Source organism: Dipodomys ordii, unplaced genomic scaffold (genome assembly GCF_000151885.1).
Source record: "Dipodomys ordii isolate 6190 unplaced genomic scaffold, Dord_2.0 Scaffold24, whole genome shotgun sequence".
In the NCBI taxonomy this organism is placed as follows: domain Eukaryota; kingdom Metazoa; phylum Chordata; class Mammalia; order Rodentia; family Heteromyidae; genus Dipodomys; species Dipodomys ordii.
In genome coordinates this window covers 4,424,627-4,442,586 of record NW_012267240.1, presented here as the reverse complement: position 1 = coordinate 4,442,586, position 17,960 = coordinate 4,424,627, and positions in this window count along the sequence as shown.

The following is a 17,960-nucleotide window of genomic DNA, read 5'->3' as shown; positions in this document are numbered from 1 at the left end:
CTAGCAGACTTTCCATTTATTTATGTATTAATTAATTAAATAATTTCATAAAGACACTAGTTATATAAGATTAGGGGTTTGTCAAAGCCACGTATGATGTCATTTTAACTCACACATCAGCAATTATACTATTTCTAAATCAGGTCACTTGCTAAGGTGCTGGAGGTTGGGACTTCATTGTATGAATTTGAGAGGGACACAATTCAACCATAACACCTAGCAGTAGAACAAGATGTGAAAAGTTGAGGTTCCATGTATGCAAAACTGTGTACAGTTCTCTCCAGAAACTATGTTGGCAGTTCTGGGGTCTGAATTCAAAGCCTCTCACTTTCAAAGCTGGTGCTATACTGCTGAGCCATGACTCCAGCTTTTATTTTCATTGGCAGTTCTGGGGTTTGAATTCAAAGCCTCTCACTTTCTAAGCTGGTGCTATACTGCTGAGCCATGACTCCAGTCCTGATTTTCACTGAGGTTTTTTTTAGGGTCTTGCTTCCTGCCTGAATATTTGCCTGGATCAAGATCCACCTATTTTAGTTTTCCAGGCATTGCTTGGATCACAGGCTCTAATCTCTCCATCTCATTGGAGGGAGAATTTCTCATGTCATGAGACTCAATTGGCTAACACAGGTTGGGTTGTTAAAAAATCGCTTGTACATGTTCTCTCTTGTACACGTTCCCTCTTGCCCTTCTGTTTTCTACCATGAGTTAAAACTGCATGAGACTCTCACCAAAAGCTGAGCAGGTGGCAGCCTCATATTCTCAGGTGTTCAGCTTCTTGAACTGCATGCTAAAGGAACTTTTTTTTTCTTTCTTCCCCCCCTCCCTCTCTCCCTCTTTCTCTCCCTTCTGTTCTCCCTTTCTTCTTTCCTTTCGTCGGTCGTGGGGCTTGAACTCTGCACCTGGGCACTGTCCCTGAGTTCTTCAGCTCAAGGCGAACACTCTACCACTTGAGCTACAGTGCCATATCCGGTTTTCTGGAAGTTAATTGGAGATAACACTCTCATGGATCTTCCTGCCTGGGCTGGCTTTGAACTACGATCCTCAGATCTCAGTCCCCTGAGCAGCTAGGATGCAGGTGTGAGCCACCGGTGCACAGGTGAACCTCTTTTCTTTAAGAATTACCCAGGCATTCTGTTAAAGCAATGGAATCAGACTCAAACAGTTAACTGAAAACTGTAGCAGGTTTCCTAATGAGGAAGACCCATGAGTCAAAGAATCAATTGAAGGTCACATTAAAGCTACCAAGTAGAGTAGAGCGCTGGTGGCTCAAACCTATATCCTAGCTACTCAGAAGACTGAGATCTGAGGGTTGTAGTATGAAGCCAGACCATGCAGGGAAGCCCATGAGACTCTTATCTCCAGTTATCCACTATTAAACCAGAAGTTAAGCTGTGGCTCAGAGTAGCAGAGTGCTAGCCTTATGCAGAAAAGCTCAGGAACAAGACTCAGGTCCTGAGTTCAAGCCCCATGACTGACAAAAAATAAAAATAAATAAAGCTACCAAGAAAATTCTTCTGTAATCAAAGAATGTAAATGAGAGAAGACTCAAAAACGAAGTGATAAGTAAAAGTCAAACTTTTCACAGCAAGCTCATACTCTAGGTGTTGTGGTGATCTAATAGCAACATCTATCCTATTTTTCTCCTTTGTGCTTACCCATTTTTAGTGATTATCCTGACAACGGCCTCAGGAATCCCCCAGAACTCTCTTGTATCATGGACGAGAGATGAAAAATACAGTCATTTGTGAGAACCAGGGCATCAAACTGAATACCAAAGTTGACACCAGTTAGATGAGCAAATGTCAGGAAAACCTGCTGGGTTGTACTCTTTTGCAAAAAAATAAATACAAATTCCCCTCAGCATCTTAGCTACTAGAACAATAAAGCTCATTGTCCAAAAGAATCCATGTGCTCTATTTTCCCACTCGGAAATTTCCAACTAAGAAATTAAATTCCCTTTGAAAACTTTCTTTTTTTTTTAAATGAAAGAGGAAAGACTTGTCATAGGCCAAATCTTGAAAAAAATGTGATGTGTACGTGTATGTGTGTGTGTAGTTGTATGTGTGTATATGTTTATACACACATAATATGACTATAAAGTATCATATGTAATATGTAAACTTATTATTATTTTTTTTGTCAGTCATGGTGGTTGAACTCTGGGTCTGCATGCTGTCCCTGAGCTCTTCAACTCAAGGCTAGTTCTCTACCACTTTGAGCCACAGCACCACTTCTGGTTTTCTGGTGGTTAATTGGAGAAAAGCATTTTATGGGCTTTCCTGCCCAGGCTGGCTTTGAACTGTGATCCTCAGATTTCAGCCTCCTGAGTAGCTAGGACTAAAATTGTGAGCCACCCGGTGCCAGCTTTATGTAAACTTATTTTTACTTATAGTTGATCCCTTGGCCAATCCTTGAGAGATTATTGGATTATGGAGCTCTGACCCAATTGACGGACAAATCCCTTGATGGATTCGTTAAGATACATTATTGGGCAATGTAGTCTAGCTGAAGGAATTAGATAGCTAGGGACATTCCCTATAAGGAGATCATTACCCTGGCCCCTTCAAATTTCTCCCTGTCTGCCTGCTTTGTGGTTATCAGGAAGTGACACAAGCAACCAAGGACTGAAACCGCTGAACCATGAGCTAAAGTAAATCCTTCTCTTAAGTTGTTTTCTTAAGTCAAAACAACAATACCCAACTGACACAAAGTATATAAATACCCTATAAATTTATAATGTGTATCATTACACATATAAACAAATATACAAGTCCTTACATAGTCATACAATTGATTTCTGAGGGACATTGGTCTCAAGATTCAACTACCACTTCAGGATCTCCAAATCTATGGAGGCCCAAGCTCCTGATATAAAATGGTAGAATTTGCATCTCATTTACACGCATCCTCCAGAACACTAAAAATGATCTTTAGGTTACTTACAATACTGACTACATGTAAACTCCTTGTAAATAGCAATTAGGCTAGTTGGTTTAGGAAATAGTGGTAAAAAAAACAAGGTACCTTTTCAGTGCAAATGCAATTTGTTGATTAAACATTTTCAGTTTGTAGTGGGTTGAACCTGTAATTAGAGGAATCACACATAGTTTGAGAAAATTGTCTTAGACAGTATTTATAGCAGCAGTTTCAGAGACAACACTTTGTGAAGTAGCTTCAACTCTGCTACTGAATCCTCTCTAACCAAGTCAGAGAAGTTACCATTGGGCATAACCCTGGCTTCCACCCTTAAAAGGTGGATCACTGACTGTCGTGTGTGTGTGTGTGTGTGTGTGTGTGTGTGTGTGTGTGTGTGTGTGAGAGAGAGAGAGAGAGAGAGAGAGAGAGAGAGAGAGAGAGATGGGCCTTTCAGGGGCTGGGTGCTGTCCCTGAGCTGTTTTGCTCAAGGATAGTGGTCTACCACTTTGGGCCACAATTTCACTTCTAGTTTTCTGCTGGTTGGAAATAAGTGTGTCATGGATTTAAGTGTCTCACACAGACTTCACTGCCCAGGCTGGCTTTGAACCGTGATCCTCAGATCTCAGCCTCCTCAGTAGCTATGATTGTAGGCATGAGCCATCAGTGCCTGGCTTCATTGCTTGTCTTAAGCTAAGATAGTAGCTTGCATTTGGAAAGATGGTCCAGGAGAATACAGGAACAACCAAAAATTCTACCTTCTTTGTTAGCAAATTCTATCTTCACATTTATGCTACTAAAACATTCCATAAGAAGCCGGGGCTGGTGCTTCACGCCTGTAATCCTAGCCACCCAGAAGGCTGAAATCTGAGGATCTTAGTTCAAAGCCAACCTGAGCAAGAAAGTCTGTGAGACTTTTATATCCAATAAACCACTCAGAAAACCAGAAGTGGTGCTGTGGCTCAAGTGGTAGAGTGCTAGCCTTGAGCAGGAAAGCTGAGGAACAGCGCCCAGACCCAGAGTTCAAGACCCACAACTCACAAAAAAAACCCAAAACAAACAAACCAAATTCCATATGAACATGTAAGCAAGACTGGGAGAAAAGCTCTTTTCTAACAAAGTAGTGTGCTTTCTTTCTGTTAATCTTGTGAAAATTGTTTTTCTAAAATGTTCCTGCTTTGGCTGGGTAGTTTGGCCCTTGTTAATTACATTTTAATCACCTCATTTTTACTGCTGCCCTTTAATGAACACATCCTGTTAGAAGCTCCTTGGCTTTCAATTACATCCTGTTAATTAAACCACATCATTTTGTAGATTGTGAACCTGAGCTGAGCAATGTGAGCAGAGGGGCAAGGCCAACTGGGTTAGGGATAAAAAGGGAGCAGCCTGCCTGCTCTGTGTATTTGCTTGACAGATTTTTAGCTGCTGATGCACCCTTTTGCAAAAATAAACTGCCCTTGCTGAGTTCCTTTTGAGTTGGTGTCCTTATTCCTACCTGACTCCCCAACATTCTGTTATTTCTAACAAGAGATATCTTTGTTTTAACAATATTCTAGGCTAAATTCATTTCATACTTTTTGGTACCTGTTAAAGTATATTAGACTTTGCCAGAAAATCATGCAGACATCTAGGTACAAAGAACAAAGAAAAGGTTTATTGGCAGTAAAGGGACTGGCAAGACCCCCTTCTCACAAGAGAGAAGATATGAGAAGTGCCGTCTACTGTCTCAGGTGACCTATATAACCTACTGAGGCTAGGCGGGGCTAGAAGGGGCTAGGAGGCAGAGACCCTGGTGTGGACATGAGGACCAGGGGCTTCATCATGGTGGATTAGGATTTATGGCTACTTCCCAAGAAGTAGATAAAGGGCCCTGTAGCTGCACAGACTTGAAGGTCACTCTAAGGGGCTCTTGTGGCCTTTATGGTGGTAGCTGCCCCAGAGGAGTACCATCTCAAGGCAAAGGGAGGTTGGAGGCTGATTATTTACTGCCTTTAGTAAATGGGTCTAGTGCTGCCTAGGAAAGGAACATACTAAGCTATGGAAAGGGGAAGGAGCATGCTAAGCCATTGGAAGGGAGTTTATTGGGCTAACAGTACCTGAGCACAGAGAAGTACTATATGCTCTAGGCGTGAATAAGTCCCTTGGAACTCTGGGTACCCAAAACACGGCTTTGACCCCTGGAACTTACACGGTAGATGTGTCACAGTGTCCACATGGTAAGTACCAGGACAGAGGCAGGCCCAGGACAATCAGGAGGAGACTTCTTTATCTTCATGTTTTATAAACAAAGCCGGTTCTCCTTTGCATCCCTCCTGTCTCCCCACATCTCTCTTTCATTTCTTCCTATTTGGTTCCAAAGAAGAGAGAGTGTGATTCATCAACAGACCGTTGATGGTATCCATTCTAGCTGTAGAGAAGAAGGTGATTTTTGAGCTTTCCCACTTCCTAGCGTTGTGTAGGAAGCCAATAATGTGCTAGAAGGTGCTGATGAAAGTGTGTACAGACTCAGGATGGTGAAAATCAGTGATGGGCCAAGTAGACAAACTCATCACCACCGCATAGGAGGCCCAGGGGAGCCCCATCAAGGAGGTGCCCTTCTGACTTTGGACTCTGGGTAAGCACCAGAATGAAGCCAAATGCTGTGGGGGGCTTCCTCAAAAATTACCTTCCTTAGGAATCCAATTTTATTTTGGAAACAAGTCCATTTTAGGTAGAAGAGGTGTTTCACAGTGACCTTGGGTGATGACACTGGATCTTTTGTGAGGAATGACTTTTTATAATGTCCAAAGAACAACTATCGAACCCATTTTTAGCTCTATGATACGTAGAGATTTATTGCCACATTGCCAATTTGTGATACTCGACTCTTGAGCTCTCTTTTTTCATATGGTGGCTCTGTGTGAAATGAAGGGGTCACAGGGCCTCCTAACCAGCCCACCCAGGCTCAATGGAAGTCTTAAGTAGGCACCTGGTTAGTTGATTCTATTAATTGAAATGCTCACCCAACTGAATGTTGCCTGAATCTGAAATGCGATTACAAAGTGTAATGGCTACTGTCCCACTTGCCCAAGCCTCCAAATTAATCTTACAGAGGGTCTCTTTTGGATCTGTCACTAGGTATTTTAAATATTCATGAAACTTGCACACTGCTCTGAATGGTGTTCAATTTTCTCAGAGTAGGATCTCCCTCACCTAGGAGTAGCTACAATGCAAAAGGACAATAGGAGTAGTTCAGGATTTTACAGTAATTTTCCCAGAAATTCAGACCTCATCACTTGCATCCTAAGAGTTTCTGAAGATTGAAGTTAATCTGCACCATGACCCAATAAGAGATGAATAAATTCCTTTATATTTTCACGGAGGAGGCACTAAGTTATTTGCTTCATTAATACAGAGAAACATTTTTTTACACCACGGATTGAAGTTTATTTCCCAGTATTAAAAGCAAATCTCTTTCGAAAATTATGCTGCTTGATTTTAAGCCTCTTTATAATCAAATAAAGTTTTTCATAGCTTATCTTTAGTGGGAAGGAACAAGGGGTAAATCAGTCGGGACCGTAGCTTGAAGTCTGCATTTCTGGAATTTGAAAGTATCTTCCTGCCTGATAGTTTAAATTAAGCTAACATTTCTGCACCTAAGCCCTAAATTTGGTGGACTCCAGCATATCATTCAGTTATTCAAGTTGCTTGGGGAAGAAGGGCTTTTACTTTCTCTTGGAGAATTTTGACCACAGGTTCCAGTGTTATGGAGCTCAGGGACCCCTACTAAAAGTAAAAATAAAAATCTACACATATATAATTTTATAAAGTTGTACTTTGCTGGGGAAATGCCCACATAAACACAGGTTTGAGGGCCTTTTGTGATAATTCTGCTGCTCTCCAGGGTCAGGAAATATAAGGCAGATGATTCAAAAAACAAGTATTTACTAGCTTAACTCATTCTGGTTGGTTAATAGGAAGTCCAAGTTTGATTTCTTGTTCTGAAAGAAACAAATGAGCAGATGAACTTTGGCCTTAAGTAGGACCTTCTTTTTGTGGCCGAGATTTTCTTCCCCGCTTTGTAAGCCCCTGGGTCCTTGCTGGAGCCTGTGGGTGGCAATGTTGGTGGGATGTTCAAGAGGCACATGTAAATGATTCATGTCCGGCGTGGGTGGCCCCGGAAGGCCCTTTACAAAGACTCACAATTGTGCTAAAGCTTCATCAAGGAGCCAGCCCAGGGCTCTCTAGAGTCCCATCAGGAGTTTACTCTTTCAGTCTCTGTGAGCCAAGTCCTCATTACCAAGGTGAAACAGAGGTTAGGTTGCTCCAGCTCTCTTTTCAGCAGTAGGGGAAGTGATGGGTTTTTCAAATGTACACCTCCCTGTGGCCTCAGGGGGAGGCTCTTTGTTGCCACTGGAGCCAAAGCTACAAAGGGAAACCTTAGTGGAAGCCAGCAAGGCAGTGTGATCACTGGTAGTGGAGGTAAGGAGGCAATGCCAAGTGCTTTCCATCATTTGGTTACTCACATCTGGGCTCTCTGGACCTACTGTCTTCTTCCTTTTGTGTTGCTAGATATAGGACACTGAACTTTCCTTCCAAGGCCAGGCCCACCTAAGTGAGACCGGAGGCAAACATGCCCTGGAGACTCAAGAGAGAGTGGGTAAAGTGCAGAGTACGTTTGGCAACCTTCTCTATGGTTATGTCAATTTTCAGGTGCAGGAAGAAGAGTGGCTAGCACCAGAAGAGTTCCATAGGACCAGTCCAGATATGGGAGACAGACCTGTCTCCTAGGAAAGTTTGGGAGTGTGGCCATCCAAGCTATGGAAGATCCAAGGTTCAAAGAGGTGACTTTGATAGGTTCTGCTTCCTGAGGTCCACCCTGCAACCCACAGGGTGTTTGGTGTCCTCAGCACCTCTCTTGTTAAACAAACCTTTGGCCCTCACTTACCCAGCTTCCTGTTTTTAAGAAGCCAACATAATGGGTCCTCTGTAGTTGCTCTGTTTGACTAAGGAATATAATTCTGCTGTATGGGTCCCAAAGTGGAAAGATAAAGTTCAATGGTCAGGAACCATCCGTTATTTTCAGACCAGAGGAAATGGAACTTGAAAAAAGTATATTATTTCTTCCAAGCTGGATTATTAAATATAATTTTAAGTAAATGATCAGAAAAAAACTACTAAGCAAATGTGGATCCAGGAAGAAGAAAAGTTCCCCTATCATGTAGGGAACTGAGTGCCCAGGAAATGCTCTGGGCTGAGTTTGAGCTAGGTTCTGGCATATTTGACTTCTTCAAGTCACCTAAGAGCCAGCTCTGTCTCAATAGAAAATAAGAAATCTGAGGAAAAAGAAGTAAATTAACCTGAGTACCACATTTTTACTTTTTCCACGCTGGCTATAGAAAAAGTCTTGGTGAAGGAGCCACAGATTACAAGATGAAGTCTGACTGGGGAAAATAAAAGTCTTGGAAATGCAAAAAAAAAATAATAACATCATGGTCAAAGACCATCAACAACTTCAAAGTCATAAATTCTACTTGACCTTAGCATCCTGTCCCATTTATTTTCATATTTCCTCTTAATCTTACTGAGATAATAATCATCTCAGAAAAAATACTCTAGAAAATGTCCCGTGACATTGTTGAAAGATACATTGTTCAAGACATATCATATTCATAAAATGGTTTGTTAACTGGCAACTCCTTTGAACAACTACTTAAAGATAATATTAAATGTTCAATGACATCTCAAGTTGGCATTAGTAGCTGAGCTGCATAGATAAACCTAGAGGAGTTAGATTATAATCCCCAATTTTAATCAAGCTACAATTCTCCTGTCTTTAGAGACAAGGAGAATTCAACAATGCCAACTATCTTTCAATCACTGGCCTCTGGGAAATAAGAGGAATAGGGCAAGTTGATTCAGGAGTCCCTAAGGATAGCTCTTTCCTGTTGTGTTCAGTGGACATGTGAGGAGCTCTGGGGACCTGAGACCATGAAGGAAACACTCTTATACCTAGACTGCTTATCTGCTCCAAGATTTGGCTATCAAGGTTCAGGGTCGAAAACTACAAAGAAACCAGTTCCAGTCTTTCTTGTCTTTTGTGTTTCTCTGGTCAAATCTAGAGCCATAGTTTCCTCAAGGATATGTCGTAGTTTGAATAAGAATGGTCCACTTACTCCTCCAGTGTTGAAGGTTTGGTCCGCAGTTGGTAGTGTTATTTGGGGACCTTCTGGGAACTTTTTCCTCCTGAATTATACACTCTTACCACTGAACTATGCTTCTAGCCTTGCTCTTGTACTGGTTATTTTCTGGGTCCATCTCAAGATTGTGAAGTGGTCTCATGAACTTTTCTGTCCCACTGGACTCTATCCATGATCCTCCGAATCTCAAACTCATGTCACCTAATGTTTTCTTTTTTTTGTTGTTGTTTTTTTTTATTTTTTATTGTAAAGATACTATGCAGAGGGTTACAGTTACATGAGTGAGGTAATGAGTACACTTCCTCTTGAACATTGTTACCCCCTCCATTGTTTTCTCCCTACCATCCCCTCCCTCCCTCCCTTCCCCGAGGTTCTTTTTTTATTGTGATTAAGTGATTACATAATTTCTTTTTATTAAATTTTACATAATTCTTTGCCATAATAATTTTTGTAAACTGAGAAATTATACATAAGACCTATTATCTTAGCTATTTAAAAAATAAACAGCTCAGAGTGTTTACTTTATTCACAGGTTGTACAACTTCTAGAACTTTTGATTTTTGTAAACAACCATTTCTATACACCTCTTTCCTCTGGTAACCACCATTCTATGTTTTATTTCTATGATTTTGAATACTTGATGCCTTGAATAAGTGGAATCTAGGGTTAAAAATATGGAAACAAAAGGGGTGTGAGAAGGCAAGAAGTTTGTATTGTCTGAAGAAGTTGGATATTTGTCCCCAAGGTTCATGCATATCATAGCCTGGGTCAGAAGATAAAAATCTCATAACCTAATCATGAGCACACATAGGGCATCTACTGAGGGGCATCTGGGTTGGTTCTATATCTTAGCTATGGTAAATAGGGCAAACTCAACTGGAAGTATATTTTATAAAATACTGACCAATACTCTTCAAAGGTTTCTGAAAAATAAAGACTGGGAATTAGTTATAAATTAGAAGCCATAAAGAGACATGACTACATGTAAAGTGTGATTCTAGGTTGGGCAAGATAAAGAAGCTTAGGAGAAAACTGGTGAAATCCAGATTAAGTCTGTAATTTAGTTTAGGAGTGTTAAGTAAAAACAATATGTATTTAAGTGGCAGTGTATGGTTGGCATTTGATATCCATAGGGAAATACTGCAATCACACCTGTTCAAATTCAGTCTTACTCTGTCACTGACTGGCAAGATTATTGATCTTCATTTTTTTGTGGTCCACCATTTGGAACCTGAGGGGAATAGGAATCTTAAGGCTTCAGATACATTAGATAAAGCTCCTTAATCTTGTATTGAACCCAACACGCTCAGTCCTGTTTCCAAGATGGAAGTCTGCCACTGCCTTCCATTTGCACACAGTGAACCAGACTCTGACTTGGCCTTCAGACTTTCACATTGTCTGCCTCAGCCATCAGAGTAATGATATATTCCCACCAACCACATGCTGTCAAAACCAGCCTTCCTGGTACTCAGTCCAGCCTCAGAGTGGACCACGTTTCTCTTCAGTGGGACAGTCTTGCTTACCCACCTCAAAGGGGCTGAAGTTGGACAACTGAGCCCAGGACTCTATACTCCAAAGGATTAGCCATATTTGATGGGAGAGGACAGAGGAAGTTTCCTTTTCATTATCGGGTAATGAGTGTACTATGGAAGAACAACAATCCCTAAATAAATTCTCCATGACTCCTCAGAGAACAGTGTTATTTATTCATTTATAAAAACATTTACAAAAAGAAATGTACTCATTACCCAACTTATGTAGCTGTAACCCCTTTGTACAGCATCATTAAAATGACAATAAAAAATTAAAAAGAGGAAAATTTAAAAACAGTACCACGTGGGGAAAATAATAACATACATTGTTGGAAAATTAACTTTGAATAGCCAAGGGATATCCTCTTTGCTCAGAAAATTCTGAATTTGCTCTATTAGGATATTTCCTTCCTTCCTTCCTTCCTTCCTTCCTTCCTTCCTATTCCTTTCCCAGCCCCCTCTTCATTCTGTCTCCAGATTTTAAATTTTACCAAAGGGTACGCTGAAGTTTCGATGTGTTATCTTTTCTGTAACAAGTAAGACCAGAAAGGAATAAAAATCTAAATTAAATTTTAGATCTCAGGTCCTACATGTCAACTACTTAATATATATTAGTGCATTTGATCTTAAGACTAATACTGTGGGGAAGATACTATTATCTTACCGTATCAATAAAATGTAAATAAATTTACAACATACTTTTGGAAGTGAATGAATCCAGAACTCAAACCCATATATCTAGAATTAGAATTGAAGTTCCTGATTCTGAAGTCTGATATTCATTCTATCAAGCAATGAATCTAACTAGGAAAAAGATGAAAGGCTTTCTTTTTGTTTCACTCAATTGTTTCATAAAAGGATGCATCTATGTATGCTAATTGACAAAGCATGAATATTATAAGCATAAGAAAGGGACAATGGGGGCTGGGAAGGTGGCTCAGTGGTAGAACGCTTATCTTGCATGCCTGAGGCCCTGGGTTCGATTCCTCAGCACCACATAAGCAAAAAGAAAAAAGCCGGAAGTGGCACTGTGGCTCAAGTGGTAGAGCACTAGCCTTGAGCTGAAGAGCTGAGGGATAGCACCCAGGCCCAGAGTTCAAGCCCCATGACCAAAAAATAAATAAAACAAGCAAATCTAAAGGAAAGTAACCTGAAAGAAAAGAGAATATTTCCAGATGAATTTTAAACAGAGCTATGAAATTCTATTTGATATGATTAAAATTGTTTCTGAAGAAGAAAATGTTTTATTTCTTAAAATTATATTTTCATCATTTGGAATTTAAAATAAGTTAGTTGTATACTGTTTAATTAAGAAGCATGGGACAGACAGTATAGGAAAAATCAGTAAGAGTTCACAATTTTCAAATCAGGACTATATAACAAGGTAATGTAAATTTTTGAATGTATTACAATCTTATTTATTTGTAATTTGAAAATTTACACCATATACAGGAAAATAATGCAAAAGCTCATAAGTATTCTGTTCTACAATTTCTTATCACCTTACTATCCTTTATTTTCTTTCTAGAAACCACTTCACATGAAAAATAAAGGAAATATTTTGAATCAATATTTAAGAATGGATAGTCTATCAAAGTTATAACATTTAGGTAAATACTTCTAAACTATTCACATCACAGTGCGAGAGAGAATTAGCAAAAAATAGTCAATTAACAAACTCTAACAAAGAACAGCAAAATGACAAAAGAAAGCATTCAACACAGAAATTCATGTGAAAATGAAATCACAAAAAGAATTTGGGCCAGGCACAAGTGGCCTATAATACTAGCTACTCTGGAGGTTGAGATCTGGAGATTGCAGTTCAAATCCAGGAAAGTCTGTTAGACTTTCATCCCCAATTAACAAGCAAAAACCTGAAGTGGATCTGTTGTTCAAGTAGTAGAGCATGACCACTGAGCATGGAAAAGGAAAGACCATGCCCAGGGCCTGATTCAGGTCCTAGGACTGGCACTTTAACAGAAACAAGAGCAAACAAAAACAATTTGATGGTTGTTGTTGTTGTATAACTAAAGTAAATAAGCACATGATAGATATTGCATAAATTCTTTGAACAAGTACCAGGCTTACACTTTCAGAGGCAAGGATAGTTAATAGTAATGGCAGATAAGATTAATAATGTAATTATGAAATAATTTTAATGCTATTGTATCTACAATTATGGCTCCATCTTTGAACACACACAATTTAATACTAATTGTATAAAACTTCTACTAAGATAAAAGTATAATTTAACATTAGATTTTTTATATATATATATGTAAAATTTTATAAATCTAAAACTTGAAAGAAAATGTACTCATTATCTTGCCCATGTAATTGTAACCCCTCTGTACAGTATTTTCACAATAAAAAAAGACTCCTGCTGAAGAGGAAATAAGAACGGCCATAGACACATGAAGAAATGCTCAACTTCTCTAGCCATAAAAGAAATGCAAATCAAGACAACATTGAGATTCTGCCTCACCCCAGTTAGAATGGTTATAATCAAGAACTCTAGTAAAAACAGATGCCATAGGGGATGTGGTCAAAAGGGAAGCCTACTGCATTGTTGGTGAGAGTATAAACTTGTTCAACCACTTTGGAAAGCAGTATGGAGTTTCCTCAAAAGACTCCACATAGAGCTTCCCTATGATCCAGCAATCCCACTTTTGGGAATTTACCCAAATGATCACAAACAAAGTCATACTAAAGCTACCAGAACAATTATGTTTATCACAGCATTATTCACCATAGCTAAGATATGGAACTAACCCAGATGCCCCTTAGTAGATGAATGGATCAAGAAAATATGATCTCTCTCTCTCTCTCTCTCTCTCTCTCTCTCTATCTATCTATCTATCTATTTATCTATCTATCTACAGTCGAATTCTGTGCTTCCACCAGAAAGAATGACATTGCCCCATTTGTTAGGAAATGCAAAGACTTGGAAAAAATTATATTAAGTGAAGTAAACAAGGCCCAAAGAAACATAGATCCCATGTTTCCCCTTATTTTCAATAACTAGTACATGTCTAGGACAAGCAGAAAAGGTCAAAAGCTATGCACGTATGACCATATAAGATGACGCTAAGTAAAATGAACCCCAAGATAGGGACACAAGTGATTTTATCTTTCTTGCTATTGTTTTTAATGCACCTATAATGTACTATGTGATTTTTTTCTGCTTCTTTTGTATGTTCTTCCCCCACGGTATAACCTCTGTTTTCACTGAATTTGATTTTCAGTGAATTTGATACAGTGTCCTGTATCTTGTATACATGTTTTTCTAATTTGGGGAGGGGAAGGAAAATAACAAAATACTTAAATAAGAATACATGTTGACCCATGGGCTGGGAAGGTGGCTCAGTGGTAGAGTGCTTGTCTTGCATGCATGAGGCCCTGGGTTCGATTCCTCAGCACCACATAAGCAAAAAGAAAAAAGCCAGAAGTAGCCCTGTGGCTCAAGTGGTAGAGCGCTAGCCTTGAGCTGAAAAGCTGCCCAGAGTTCAGGCCCCATGACCGGACCCTCCTCCCTCCCCCCAAAAAAGAATAAATGTTGACCCATTGTAACAATGAGATATACAAGATACTATGTTGAAAATGAACTTTACAATTTTGGGGTGGGGAGGAGGAAGGAGTTGAGAAGGTGGGGAGGGAAGGGTTGTAGGGGAACAACAAAGGAGGGGAACAATGCTGGTTAGGAAATGTACTCATTACCCTATTCATGTAACTGTAACCCCTCTGTACAGTATTTTTACAATAAAAACATATACAAAAAAAGAAAGGAAGAGGAAGAAAGAGAAGGAACACGATGGAAAAATAGCAGGAGGCAGAGATACACTCACTCCATGTTGGTTTACCTTGACTAGTTGAGGGGTTGTTGAATAGATGTGGATATTTTGAGAGATATTGATGTTAGAAACTGTTAACAAGATTTCCCAACATGTACTTGATAATTCTTACTTCCAGAGGAAAAATGAGTATAAATTGTGTTTGACATAAAGAAAAAGTTGTGTTGGCATGAAGAAAAATCTAGAATACAAAGTGCCATTCTCCTGAAAAAGTATTGTCCTTGCAGCAGTAAGAATAGTAAGTGACATTGACTGTAGAGGTCATTTAACTTCTGGTTTGAAGACTTGCTTCTCTCCCTGCAGCCTTAATGCTTCTGCACACACACCAACAAGCCATGCTGATCTTATTCAGTGCATGTGATATGAATGATACGGATAGAACTGTCAGATAGAATTCACATGATTAGGGCCTAAAACTTGATGCAGCATTTATAAATTCTTTTCTCTCCAGGTTGGAGCTCTACCACTGGAGCCACAGATTCACTTCCCATTTTTTTTATTGTTGTTGCTGTTATTTTTTCTTTTCTGGTTGATTGGAGATAAGACTCACAAGCATCACACAAACACTTTCTGCCCAGATTGGCTTCAAACCATGTTCATCAGATCTCAGTCTTCTGAGTAGCTAGGATTACAAAGCGCGAGCCACCAGGACCTTGTACTTATTGACTCTTGACCTGAGAGCACACACAATTTTATTAAGATAGATAAAACATTCTATTCTCAGATTATGCCTAAGGAGCATTGTTTGACTTGGGAAGAATTTATAAAACAGAATACTATTACCGTGTGAAAAATACACGGGAAAGGATTGCATTTAAAATTATCTTTCTATTGGATGGTTATGCAGCTATGCAAGGCTGATTCAGGATAGTGAACCTTTGCCAAACTGGAGGCGGCTGGGGAACCAACGTGTGGGTACTGTTTCTTGTAGCAGGTAGAAAGCTCTGGAGAGTTCCTGCAGACACAGAACACAGCTCCCAGCACAGTGGCCACGTTGGGAAGGTTGGAAGCCGTTCATTCACAAGTGTCTCCTCTGTTCTTGGCAGTGTTCTCCACTGCCGCAAAGCATCCCTGTGGCATGGTAGCTCCCAATGTTTCACATCCTTATTACTGTCTTTCAGCTATTTAGCTCATCACCCTTAATACTCACGATGGAAAGCAAACTTGCCACTTTATCTCAAGGATGAGTCTCATTAGTTTCACACCTACTGAACAACTCTTACAGCTGAGACCATCTCAACTTCTCATCAGATCCCTGAGGTGAAGAATATAGAAAAGGAGCCTGGAAAGGTCTGTACTTGAGGGTCAGGTAGAATGTAGATACAGAATGTCTCACCTTGCTAGGCACAGACTTCAAGGCAAATAAATACATGGACTTAAGGTCTGGTTCTGTTCCTTACAATGTGCAAGGCCTTCTTAGGCTCTTGACTTTCTCCTGTTATGTTGTGTATAGTAAGTCATCTAGAATTAGAGATAATGAATGCAAAACCATGTGTACGTTCTTCCATCCTAACCTTTTGTCCTGGGATTTGAACTCAGGGCATTGTCCTTGGTGGGTGAGTACTTTACCACTTGAGTTACATTGAACCCTTTTTGATTTTGCTATTTAATGAGTAAGGTCTCACATTTATACTTGCTGGGACTGAAATTCTAGTTATGTTTTCTGCATGGCGGGGAAGACAGTTGTGCACTACCATGCATAATTTTTCATTGGTTGATATAGAGCCTCACACACTTTTTCCCTAGGCTGATTTTGAACTGGTGAGCCTGCCAATCATGGCCTCCTGCTTAGCTGAAATTACAGGCATGAGCCACCAAACCTGAAAGACACGTACGTTCTTAATAAAAGGTATAACTATAATTATTATAGATGATTGCAAACAGCAATTTGCTGGGCATTGTAGCAAACTCTCACTGCTTCAGGACTCTAAGAAGTTGATGTAGCTCTAATATTCCTACCCCTAACTATAGAAGTGCTACTATGCAACAGGCCATTAGGGTCAAATACTTCAGTTTCCTTAGATGCTTTTCCATAGGGAGATGCCTGAATATATTCATGACCAATAAGCTGCATAGTGTATTATTAATTTAAATAACTATTTACATGACCGTATTGGGGTGGCAGTTACAAAGCTGAAAGATGAGAAACTAACAGGCAATGTCCTGTGTTCCCAGGTTCAGCATGGACAGTGTTGTCACAGCCCACAGATGGCCTTGCCAGCTTCTCAGGGGAGACTGTGGAGAAGCGTCTCTGTGGACGGTGAGATCAAGATGAGAGGCTAAATCAACAGTTGGAGAAATATTGATGTGTAAATCAGAGAGAAGCCATTCAGCTGGGAGGTTTGTGTTTGGTTCTGCAGCCTTTTGACTTTGAAATGAGAAAGCTGATCCTGTATGTGTTATTCTTTGTCAGCGTGGGAACTCTGGGCTTCCGAGAGTCTGCAAATACATAGGTTTTTTTCTCCCCTACACACTGATAAGTTCTAGCTTTCATTCCTTCCCATACTTCAGTACATTTTTATGACTGCTTTTGCTCTGGGTGCTCATTAAACATCACACAACATCAACAATAGCCCAAATTGTTGCTTGTACAGTTAATAGAAACCAAATGTCCCAGTAGCTTGTAACTCCACGTCTTACATGGTTTTGCTTTTTCCTTCTAATTTAAAAATTCTCTCTCCCTCAGCTAATTTTCTCCCTTATCCTTTCCATCCCAGACTCCAGTCTCAAGATCTCTCTTTTATTAAAAATCAAACCTGCTTAACGATTCTTACCTCCTTGCAGGTTGGCTTGTCTACCTTGTTCCATTACCTACCCGGCTTTCTGCACAAATGGGGACCTTGACCTTCTGAAATTCTGGTTGAAGATGAAATCTTGGAGCCAGCAGCACTTAGGATAGTTAATAGTTTCTACACACATGGCAAAATTTCTGGAAGAGTCAAGAGATTAACTCACAGGAAAATGTGGATGGACTCATCAAATGGCACACAAGAAAATGTGACGGGATGGTCAAATGCAGGATGGATTTCATATCTTCATCACTTTTTTTTGGTATTGGGGAATATTGAGCCCTAAAGTAGACAGGGCTCTATTCATAGCTGACAAGAGATCTCCTCTGGGCTATTCTTTCCAAGCAATCATGAGACTGCTACTGATCGTGTCTTCTATTTGTGGGAATTTAGGAGCTAACAGGTCAGACTAGCCTGACTTTCACCTGTGTGTCTCTGGTGGTCTACAGTAAGAACTGCTACGTCTCCTCTCTCTCTTGTGCCTTTTACAACCCTATTTCAGGGTAATAGTTTTCTATTACATGACTTAATCACAGAGGTTAGACAGAGTTTAGGGGTCAACTTGGTATGTATGTATAGCTGTATACATCCCATCACTATAGCACATGTTTTTTGCTTATTTGTTTTATTGTCATGGGCTTGAACTCAGGGACTGGACTTTGTGCTCAAGGCTAGTGCTCTTCCATTTATGGTTTT